This window comes from Cervus canadensis, chromosome 30, assembly GCF_019320065.1.
Source record: "Cervus canadensis isolate Bull #8, Minnesota chromosome 30, ASM1932006v1, whole genome shotgun sequence".
In the NCBI taxonomy this organism is placed as follows: domain Eukaryota; kingdom Metazoa; phylum Chordata; class Mammalia; order Artiodactyla; family Cervidae; genus Cervus; species Cervus canadensis.
The window spans coordinates 30,690,180-30,700,779 of NC_057415.1; the positions used below are offsets into that span (position 1 = coordinate 30,690,180).

At 42.8% G+C, this 10,600-nt stretch overlaps 1 pseudogene; it reads left to right on the top strand.

Annotated features, from left to right (window-relative positions):
- Positions 1–214: 214 nt before the first annotated feature.
- On the top strand, positions 215–538 carry LOC122431798 (annotated as a pseudogene).
- The last annotated feature ends 10,062 nt before the right edge of the window (positions 539–10,600 follow it).

Consider the following 10,600-nt stretch of genomic DNA (forward strand, 5'->3'; position numbering starts at 1 on the left):
CAAAAGTTGTAGGATAGGGAGGGAGGGGACATATGTATACCTATGGCTGATTCATGTTGATGTATGGCAAAAACCAACACCATACTGCAAAGCAATCATCCTTCAATTAAAAATAAATAAAATTTTTTAAAATTGTGGGATAAATCAGTGTTTAAAGGGAAATTCATAGCATTCAGAATTTATAGTGCTACTACTCCAGTAACCATGGTAAATTCCCAAATCTCACTAAACTTTCTATAGGAAGCATGATAAGCACAACCCCCAAAATGACACAGTATAAGGGTAAATTCTGGCCTGTTCAGGGAAAGCAGTGTTATGACAGGAAGTAGAGTGGCTATGGTGAGCAGGCTAAGTGGGTTTTCCAGCAAAAGGCTAAAATTACAAAGAAAATCATGCTAAGGCTTGAATGTGTTAAGCCCTATTATAGATCTAAAAGAATGCCAGTTATTAATAGATGCAGTATTATGAACTGGGAAGAGATAACAAGAGAAAAGTCCAAATCATCCAGTTCCCGGCTTCACCTTTTGTTTTATTATAAAGGAAGTAAAATCTCGAGGTTATTTAATGTCAAAAATAAATTTATATTAAGAAGAGAAGAATGGTCTCAAATCAATGTTTTAACAAGAATTCACTTTAACAAACTATAAAAAGGCAATATAAACCCAAAGCAAACAGAAGGACATAACAATATGAGCTGAAATCCATGAAATAAAAAAAGAGATAAATAAAATTAAACCAAAAGCTGTTTCTTTTTTTAAAAAAAGACAGTTGATGAACCTCTACTCAGGTTATCAAGAAAATGAAGGTACAAATTACCAAGACCAAGAATGAAAGGGGACATCATCAGGTCTACTAACATTATAAGAATAATATTATGAAATATGCCAATAAATTCACCAACATGGATGAAATGGATAAATTCCCTGGATAAAAACACAGCCCTGACATACTGTAGCAGACTGTGAGAACTCTAGTGTTTATCTGCCTAAGGAACTCCAGATAAAGAAGTCATAATGAGTAAGAAAAAGGAACCTTCCTTCAATGTTGGCAGGAACGTAAACTGGTACAGCCACTGTAAAAAAACAGTAAGGAGGTTCCTTGAACACCTAAAAATAAAGTTACCATTGTTGGTGGTTAGTTGCTAGGTTGTATCCAACTCAAACTATAGCCCACCAGGCTCCTCTGTCCATGGAATTTCCCAGGCAAGAATACAGAAGTGGATTGCCATTTCATTCTCCAAGGTATCTTTCTGATCCAGGGATCAAACCCGCATCTCCTGCATTTGGCGGGTGGATTCTTTACCACTGAGCCACCTAGACAGCCCTAAAGTTACCATGTGATCCAGCAATCCCACTCCTGGGCATATATCCAGAGAAAACTCTAACTCAAAAAGATACACACACCCCAATTTTCATAGCAGCACTTTTGCAACAGCCATGGAAGCAACCTAAATGTCCATCTACAAATGAATGGACAAAGAAGATATGTGTGTGTGCATGTGTGTAATGGGATATTACTCAGTCATAAAAAAGAATGAAATAAATGTCACTTGAAGCAACATGGATGGACCTAGAGATTATCATACTAAGTGAAATCAGACAAAAATATGATACCGCTTATATGTGGAATCTAAAAAGAAAATGATACAAATGAACTTATTTATGAAATAGAAATAGACTTGGCTACCAAAGGGGAAAGGTGGGGAGGATAAATTAGGAGTTTGGGATTAACAGACACACACCACTACACATAAATTAGAGAAACAACAAGGACCCACTGTATAGCGCAGGGACCCATATTCAATATCTTGTAATAACCGATATAGTAGGAAAAAATCTGAAAAAGAATGTGTGTGTATATGTATACATATACATATTCTAAATCTGAATCATTCTGCTGTACTCCTGAAACTAACACAATAGCATAAATCAACTATACTTCAATTAAAAATAAGTAAGGACATGGAAGCACTGAACAAAACAGGTGTTTTTACTGGAGTAGAAAAACAGACTTGAGAGTAGCAGATGCTAAAGAAGTAGAAATCAGCAAGTACTGGATTAAAGTCATAGATAAGTTAAGAAGCCACTGAATAGTTTGGTGAGAGACCATGAGAGTCTGAACTACCAAGATAATAGTAAGCATGAAGAGGAGATTAAAATTTGAGAAACAGGTAACCAGCAGACTCAGCAGAACTTGGTATTTGAGGAATTACAGGAAGGATGAAGGAAGAGAAGCACAGAAAGGTAGTTACGGGTCAGCCTTGGGAACCAGGGACTACTTGAGCAAGGGCAGTAGGTGGCAAAGGAAGACCATGGTCCACATTTACAGATTTTATGTATGGGATGTCTATAGGAGGTCAAAGTTGGTAATGTTTAGCAATTACTTGGATACATAAATGTGAAGCAAATGGGAGAAGTCAGCAGTGAAATAACTTATTGCAATTGCCTAAGAGATTATAGAAAGAGAAGTGGCTCAAGGGCAGAACCCTGGATGAGAAAATAATCTGAAGTTGGAGAAAAGGTTTATGATTTCGGAATAAGGCAGTTCTCAGCAAGTGCAATCATACACAAACCTGTTAAGTGACGTCTTATAATATCAAAAACTTAGAACAAACCTACGTATCAGAGAAAAACAGAATAGTTCATATGGAAAACATTAAAAATAATCTTTAGGAAGGTGTACAATAATGCAGATATTGCTTATGATAAAACGTTAAATGTCTTCCTACTTTTAAAAAAATATGCATATATACATATAATTTAAACACTGAAAATAGGCACAGCAAAACTAGGAAAAATACACCAAAATGTTAGTGTCAGGTGTTCTGGGTTTAGGAGCCCACGGGTCCTGCCATCCACCAATACTATTCTGTATCTTGCAAATTCGCTATATAATATTTATGCCAAGAGAAAGACAACCTGTCCCCCAAAAGAAGAACCATGGTATTTCCCATCTCTATTGTCGACCACCATCACGCCAGAGTTCCCGTGGAACCGTGCCCTCGGCCCACGGCGTCGGCCAGAGGGTCCTCAGGTGTAGTCTCCTCTCCACAGTCAAGCTGCCCATTCCCGTCACGGGCCTGCCCCCTCGGGGCTTCACCGGCCCTTTCTCCTGGCCTGGCTGGGGGCACCGAGGCCTTCCCAGCAGCTCCTCATAGAATAAGTCCCAGCGGGCTGCGGACACCCCACACAGTGTGGATGCTGGTCCTGCTGGGACAGGTGGCAACCACAGCAGGGCTTTTAGACCAGCCTTGGGCCCTGGAGCTCAACAAAGGCTCGTGGTTCCTTCCACTCCCTTGCCACCTCACTAAATTGGTGTAGCATCCTGTGCCAGGCCTGTGGGCGAGCTGACATCTGGGTCGGGAATCCTAGGACTCACCTAGCGCTCATTAGACGGCAGTCAGCATTACAGTGATGGCGATGAAGATGTTAAAGTTCAGGCAGAGAGGGCGAGTCCCGTGCTCAGGGCCTCTGGGGCCCTTCAAAGCGTTGGTAGGCCGCAACCTGAACCAAGGCCCCAACAGACTGAGGTGAAGCGACACCTGGCGGAGCGCCGCAGGAGCAGAGGCGGAAAATCTCAGACTGCCAGAAAGCCCGGTCACAATCTCTTTTGTGAGCAGAATACCGAGCTCTGGCTTTGAGACCCAGGACTCTGAGAAGCAGTCGCTTCCTACAAAAGCTGGATATGCAGCAATGCAGGCCCCGCCCCCAGGCCTTGACCCCTGCCCTGGATGTGGCCCCGCCCCCAAGGGTCAAGCCCAGCTGGATGTGGGGGCGGGCGCAAAGTATCATGGGAAGAGCCTCTACCCCGGAGGTTCGGCCCAACGCTTGCCAGTTAATTCCTCTAAACGGTTATTGACCGTTAGCTACATGCGGTACTCCAGACCAGTAGTGAGGGAGATAGAGAAGGTCCTGGTACTTAGGGGACCTAGATAGTAACCCAAGATTACAAAGAAAGTTGTGATGGAGAAGGTGAGGTTGCTAATCCTGTCTTGGGAGGGTCAAGGAAGGCCTCCCAGAAAGACACAGAGCAAGCAGTAAGGAAAAAGGAAGGGAGGGTGGGATGCAACCGTTTTCGAAGATTTGGTGATGAAAAGGTCCCGTCCGGAGGCTTTATGGTTCCTTTCAGGAGTGGGTCAAAGAGCCAATCTGTTGAGGGTGTGGGAGGGGCAGGAGCTTGAGAAAAGTAAAGGAGGTTTGATACCGTTTATTGAGTAGATTGAAAAGAAGCTGAGTCAAGGACCAACGCTGTAAGCGCCACAAGGGGAGGGAGCTTTGTTTTTCTTATTCGTGTGTTCCCAATGTTTGGAACAAGGACTAGAATACTTTTACCCAAAGACCCCTCTGGTTTCAACTGGATTTGGACAGTGCACAGTTGATGTTTTTTGCAAGTGACCTTCTTGCCCTTAGCCTTGTGTCCTGGGACAAAGCCACTGAAACAACTCATCCATTTTTTCCAAGTGACTTTGTGTTGAAGTCTATAATATCTAGGGCAAAAATCAGGGGTTTTGTTCACTAGGGTGTCGGCTAAATCTGGGAGGGTGCCTGGCTTGAAAGATCCCTTTTCCTGCCTCCTCTCCTTGATGCATTTAATCTTTGGTTCTCCTTAAGCTCCTCTCATCCTTTGGAGCCAAATTTTTTTTTTTTTTTTTTGCTTTTCCTTGGGGTCTGAAACTTAGGAACACAGGGCTTCTACTGAGACCTAGGCTGCTCCAGAGCTTGGGAATTCCTTGGCCTTGAGTTTCTCTCTGTACTGTAATCTTTGAAAGGCTACCTAAATTCATCTCCATTGTCATATTCCTAAAGTGGAAACTCAGAGAAGATACCATCCTTCTTTGGTGAGCTCCTTCCCTCTAGAACTTTCCCCCAAGGACTGTGGCTAGGATTTAATGTGAGGGCAAGGTCTGGGGCTGAAGAAGAGTGAAGAGTAAGAGATCAGTTAACTGCATTTGAACTGGGGGAGGAGGACATTAGCAATTGAATAAGCAGAGAAAGAGGCTGGTGAGGGACTGCTATCAAAGAATAGAAGGGTCGCCAGCAGGGACTCGCTGTGCAGCTACCTCTGAAGAGCTAGCTACATTTCTGCTGCGGAAGTTCCCAAGATTTTGGAATTTGGAGACTCCTGTGGACTATGCAGTTACTCTGGTGGGCCTTCACATCTCTAGAAGGGTTGGAGGGCTGTGAAGTAGTGCTCAACAGCAAGTGATACTAAAAAAGTTGCAGAAAAATTGAGTTGGTAGTATGCCCTCGATTGTTTTAGAATCATCCCTTCTTTGTCCTCACAAATCTGGAAATCTGCACTCTTTGTGATGTATCCCCAGGAGCTTCTGGACAGCATAGCTAAGGAAGGAGTGGCTGCTTGCTTCCACATGTCTGGTCACAGGCTCTCTTCAGAAACAGGACCCTATGGCTGAAAGGAAAAAGCTCCTCCTGCTGGAAATCACAGTGTGAGAAGGTAGGGAAAAGCAGGCCCTTAACAGCAGCCCCCGGGGAGAAGGTTGAAATGGACAGTCAGTGCATAAGTGTTCTGCAATAGAAGCCAGACAAAGGGGATTTTCAGAAGATGAGCTCTCTAGGACAGTGTTCAGTAGGATTTAAATCAAGCCAAAGTGAGTCAGTATTAGAATCTGGCAATGGTGGGTAGAGACTGTACATGATGATAGGGTGACAAGGCAAGTGAATCAGTGGGATTCATGGAGTTCATGGGATGTTGTGAGAGATGGGAGATTGAGATTCTGATAAAAGGGTAGGATCTTGCAAGAGGAGGGATCTGGTTAGAGAAGAAGATCTAATGTCTGAGGTGTTCTAGGGGAAAGAAGAAAAGATAAATGATGGGGTGAAAGATGGTCCCTTTTTTTTTTTTTTTTTTTTTAAGATGGTCCCTTAAGATTGTAGCTCTGGAGGCAGAAAGGGATCTATCTGCAGGGTTGAGATTTAATATGGGGATCTGGGAAGGCAGAGTGGAGGCAGAGAGGACCTTGGTGGAAAAGATAAGAAAGCTGGTAATGGGGCAGAATAAGGATAAATGAAATACTAGGAGAGCTCGAGGCAAGGAGGACTCCTGGACAGTGGGGAGAAGGCCATAATGGGAGTGGGAAGAAAGGTGAGTGAGAACGTGGGAGCTGATGACAGAGCCTCTGGTGGCAGAGAGGAGGCCAGTGAAAGGAATGATGAAGGAATGGGACCAATTGTGAAGAGCAGGGCACAATGAGAAGAAAACAGATTATGCAGGAGCAGAGTCAGATACAGGGTCCTGGGAAGAAAGGCTGATAAATATCCCAGAAGGGAAATGACATAGCCAGGGTGGGTGGTAATTGATCTTCTGAAAGTTCTGGTGAAAGAGTAGGGCCAGAGTTTAAGAAAGCTCAAGGAGAGGAGCTATTGGAACAGAAGGGGACACACAGGGAGCAGCATCTTTTCACAGGATTCCCCTAAGCAAAAGGTCAGACACCACAGTGATGCTCTCCCAACCCTCCCTGCACACAGCTTGACCCAGAAATTGCCAAAACTGCAAAAGGCTACGAGCTGCAGCCAGGAGCAGTCAGAACAAGAGGGTCTGGCAAGAATAAGGGCACCTGAAGCAGGCTACCCACCCGCTTCCCACTCCCTCACATCTGAGACTTCATTATACTCCTTTGTACCTCACCCCAAGGCTTGCTTTCTCATTCCGTTGTCTATTGGTTCCTCCTTCAGGAGCAACCCCAGGCCGCACTGGGGCCCTAAAATTATGTAGTGCATGCTAGGAAGTGAGAAACGGGAGAGAAGGAAAGAGATTCATCACTTCCAGAAAAGGTCTCATGCCACCACAGCTTCTTTCTGGTAAGTTCTACAGGCCAGTATAACAAGAGACTGGGTTACATGCTGAAAAAGTGAAAATTAGTTTGACCTGAAAAAAATGAAAATCTGCCATGCCATTCATCAAGCTGGGTAAACAGACACAGATCCTAGATAAAGCCAGCTGTAAAATTAGCAAAAAAATTCTATTTCTCCCAAGGCAACATACCAGCTGGAAAGTGTCTAAATGACACTCAGTAGCAGAACTATTACTTGGTAACTGAGAAACCTTGTTTTCTAAAATCTTAGTTCATTGGAAACTTTGCTTTTGAAATCATTTCAGTAAGAATAAAGCATCCTTTCCTGAAGGATCTAATTCACACTGATACAGAACACCTGCCTTGATTTTCAACCCAGATTCAGATAACGGTGTTTGGGATATAACATTACATATCTATCTTCATTTGTAGTGTCTAAGGAAAGGAGACCTACTGTCCCCTTTGCCATTCAGACGTGATGTTGCTGCTTTACACAAAGCCCTGCTTTGCTTTAGCATATCAAAACACTATTTCATATAAATTTCACTTTATGCCACTCTTCCCCAACTCATATAACTTTTTCCCTTTCTTGGTGACACACCCCATGGTTCCTCTAATGTGTGACCTCCATTGCAATGAGCCACTAACCCTGATTTTGTCAGACTTTGCTCCAGGTGTCCTGATTAGGAAATTTGGAGAGTCTCTGAATATTTGCTCCGATCCCTCCCTACAAACGATTGGCCTCCATGACAGTAATAATGTACACATCTGAGACTTCTCGAGTCTCAAGATATTCAAGGTTTGTCTTTGATTGTGCTAAATTCTTTGACTGAATTTAGATTCTGGTTGACTCTTTGATCCTTCAATATAAGTTTATTTGTTCCCTGGAATTTTTGGTTTCCCATCAAACTAGTGTCCCTTGGTGAAATTGGGTTTTTAACACCCTGCCCTGCCTAGTGTTTATCTCAGTTCAGTAACGCAGTCATGTCTGACTCTTTGCCACCCCATGGACTGCAGCACACGGGCTTCCCTGTCCATCACCAACTCCTGGAGTTTGCTCAAACTCCTGAGCATAGAGTCAGTGATGCCATCCAACCATCTCATCCTCTGTCGTCCCCTTCCCCTCCCACCTTCAGTCTTTCCCAGCATCAGGGTCTTTTCAAATGAGTCAGCTCTCTGCATCAGGTGGCCAAACTACTGGAGTTTCAGCTTTAGCATCAGTCCTTCCAATGAATATTCAGGACTGATTTCCTTTAGGATGGACTGGTTGGATCTTCTTGCAGTCCAAGAGACTCTCAGAGTCTTCTCAAACACCACAGTTCAAAAACATCAATTCTTTGGCGCTTAGCTTTCTTTATAGTCCAACTCTCATATCCATACATGACTACTGGAAAAACCACAGCTTTGACCTTTGTTGGCAAAGTAATGTCTCTGCTTTCTAATATGCTGTCTGGGTTGGTCATAGCTTTTCTTCCAAGGGGCAAGCGTCTTTAAATTTCATGGCTGCAGTCACCATCTGCAATGATTTTGGAGCCCAAGAAAACAGTCTCTCACTGTCTCCATTGTTTCCTCATCTATTTACCATGAAGTGTTGGGACCAGATGCCATGATCTTAGTTTTTTGAATGTTAAGTTTTAAGCCAACCTTTTCACTCTCCTCTTTGACTGTCATTAAGAGGCTCTTCAATTCCTCTTTGCTTTCTGCCATAAGGGTGTTGTCATCTGCATATCTGAGGTTATTGATATTTCTCCCAGCAGTCTTGATTCCAGCTTGTGCTTCATCCAGCCCAGCATTTTGCTTGATGTACTCTGCATATAATAAGTTAAATAAGCAGGGTGACAGTGTACAGCCTTGACATACTCCTTTCCCAATTTGGAACCAGTCTGTTGTTCCCATGTCTGGTTCTAATTATTGCTTCTTGACCTGCATACAGATTTCTCAGGAGGCAGGTCAGATGGTCTGGTATTCCCATCTCTTTAAGAATTTTCCACAGTTTATTGTGATCCACACAGTCAAAGGCTTTGGCATAGTTAATAAAGCAGAAGCAGATGTTTTTCTGGAACTCTATTGCTTTTTTGATGATACAATGGATGTTGGCAATTTGAACTTTGGTTCTTCTGAGCTGGATGTTCAAATCGAGCTTGAACATCTCGAAGTTCATGGTTCACGTTCTGTTGAAGCCTAGCTGGGAGAATTTTGAGCATTACTTTGCTAGTATGTGAGATGAGTGCAATTGTGTGGTAGTGTGAACATTCTTTGGCATTGCCTTTCTTTGGGATTGGGATGAAAACTGACCTTTTCCAGTCCTGTGGCCACATTTTGCTGGCATATTGAGTGCAGCACTTCCACAGCATCATCTTTTAGGATTTGAAAGAGCTCAACTGGAATGCCAGCACCTGCACTAGCTTTGTTCGCAGTGATGCTTCCCTAAGGCCCACTTGACTTCACATTCCAGGACGTCTGGAAGTTTATCTACTGTGTTCTGTTTGTCTCTCAGAACTTTCCCGTCTTCTTTGGGTATGAGAACTTGGTTTTAGGAAAGAGCTGTCCACACTTCGTGAGAGCCAGGTGACTGCTGATTGTTCGGGTCAGCAAGGAGAGGCAGCTTAACCTTAGGGTTGAGGACTCAGCACTAGTGGTGCTTTACCTTTGATCAGCAGTCAAGCAATCTCTCATGGGCTTGTCCGCTAACAAGCTTGTGCTACTTCCTGGCATAATTCACTGAGGATAAATTAAAATTATGTGGCCACTTGGGGATCTTTGACATGAACAAGAATGTTCGTTTGAGAAATGCTTTTGGCATAAAGGGAAAAGAAACTCTCATGAGACTGTATAGCTGGTCTGTCTAAGAGAGATCACTGTGATTAATGCAGAGATTTCCCCTCTATTTCATTCTTTAGGGATTAATAAGCACTGGTTTTTAATTGTATCGCTTGATAATACTGTCAAGGACTTGAGTAACTATTTAAAGCAGCTATAATGACTTTCTTTTTTGTGTGTGTCTATATATGAAAAAGGTTTGCCGGCATCTAAACTTTCTCCTCCTCCTTACAGAAAGATAACCTCTTAGTGATAATTTCATATTTGTCTAAAGCTACTCTCTCTCTCACTTTTTTTTTGTTGTTATTGTTCTATCCTTGTCTTTTCCCTCACTGGGGACATTTTTTAAAGATTAATTGCTCAGAAAAAAAAATTGTCACTATTTTGCATACTAAATAATAATAATAATCTAAGAAGTAAGAAAAATGCCAGTAAATTGTCTTGCATTATATAATATAGACAAAGGTATTTAAAGAATGGGCTTCATTACTATAGCTATGAGGGATGAGACCTTCAATATAAGCGCTTCCTTTCTTAGGTTTTAAGGCTATTTAAATTTTGTCTCATGAATACAAAGTTTATAAAGTTTATACATTTTTAAAATATCCTATAATATTTCTGATAAATCAATTGGGACAAATCAAAATGAGTTAATCATATTGATTGGGCTTCCCTGATAGCTCAGTTGGTAAAGAATCTGCCTGCAATGCAGGAGACCCCGGTTCAATTCCTGGGTCAGGAAGATCCACTGGAGAAGAGGTAAGTTACCCACTCCAATATTCTTGGGCTTCCCTTGTGGCTCAGCTGATAAGGAATCCGCCTGCAATGTGGGAGACTTGGGTTCAGTCCCTTGGTTGGGAAGATTCCCTGGAGAAGGGAAAGGCTACCCACTCCAGTATTCTAGCCTGGAGAATTCCATGGACTGAATAGTCCATGGGGTCACAAAGAGTCGGACACAACTGAGCGACC